Source organism: Cupressus sempervirens, chromosome 2, assembly GCF_028749045.1.
Source record: "Cupressus sempervirens isolate cs-2001-9-10 chromosome 2, ASM2874904v1, whole genome shotgun sequence".
In the NCBI taxonomy this organism is placed as follows: domain Eukaryota; kingdom Viridiplantae; phylum Streptophyta; class Pinopsida; order Cupressales; family Cupressaceae; genus Cupressus; species Cupressus sempervirens.
Window position 1 is genome coordinate 566854562 of NC_143119.1, and position 807 is coordinate 566855368.

Consider the following 807-nt stretch of genomic DNA (forward strand, 5'->3'; position numbering starts at 1 on the left):
GTGCTATTCCTGGACTCTCCTTTAGATCATGTTTTCTTGTCACTCAGCTGGCGCAATTTCGGAAAAAGGTTTGGCAGCGGTTGCCAGCCCTCACCGCGTCTACTTGGTGATTTTAAAACTCGATCTAAAATGGGAGCCCTCGTCTAGCACCTCCGTCCGGTGTTGCTCGGGTACTGCATAAATTTATGCCATCGGCGCGAATCCCCCAACGAATGCCTACGCTTGGACCCTCTCTCTTAGATCACCTTCTTCGATCACTCGACCGACGTAACTACGGAAGAGACTTGGCAGCGGTTGCCATTCTACAGCGCGTCTGTTCAGCGATTTCGAAGTTGATCTAATGGCGAGCCCTTGTCTCTAGCCATGAGGTGGGTGCTTGGCGCTCTAGCAAAATTTTTTGCGTGCCTATCGCGTAAAGCATGTTTTCTAGTCACTCAGCTGGCGCAATTTTGGAAAAAAGGTTTGGCAGCGGTTGTCAGCCCTCACCGCGTCTTCTTGGTGATTTTAAAACTCGATCTAAAACGGGAGCCCTCGTCTAGCGGCTCTGTGCCAACTCGATCGGCACAACATTGGGAAATGGTTCGACAGCGGTTGTCGTTCCAATGTGTCATCGGGGGATGCCTTGGAAAGTGGCGTTTCAAGGGCGAGCTCGTGTCTATCCCTTGGATTGTGCATCGCGTCACAAGTGAATGGGGAGATCTCTCTGTGAACGGCGGCATGGTGATTGCAAGAGAAAATTGACTTAGTCGGAGCATTGGCCTCGGGCCATTGTGACGGCCTTGCAATTTCTCTTTAATTGCAACCTAT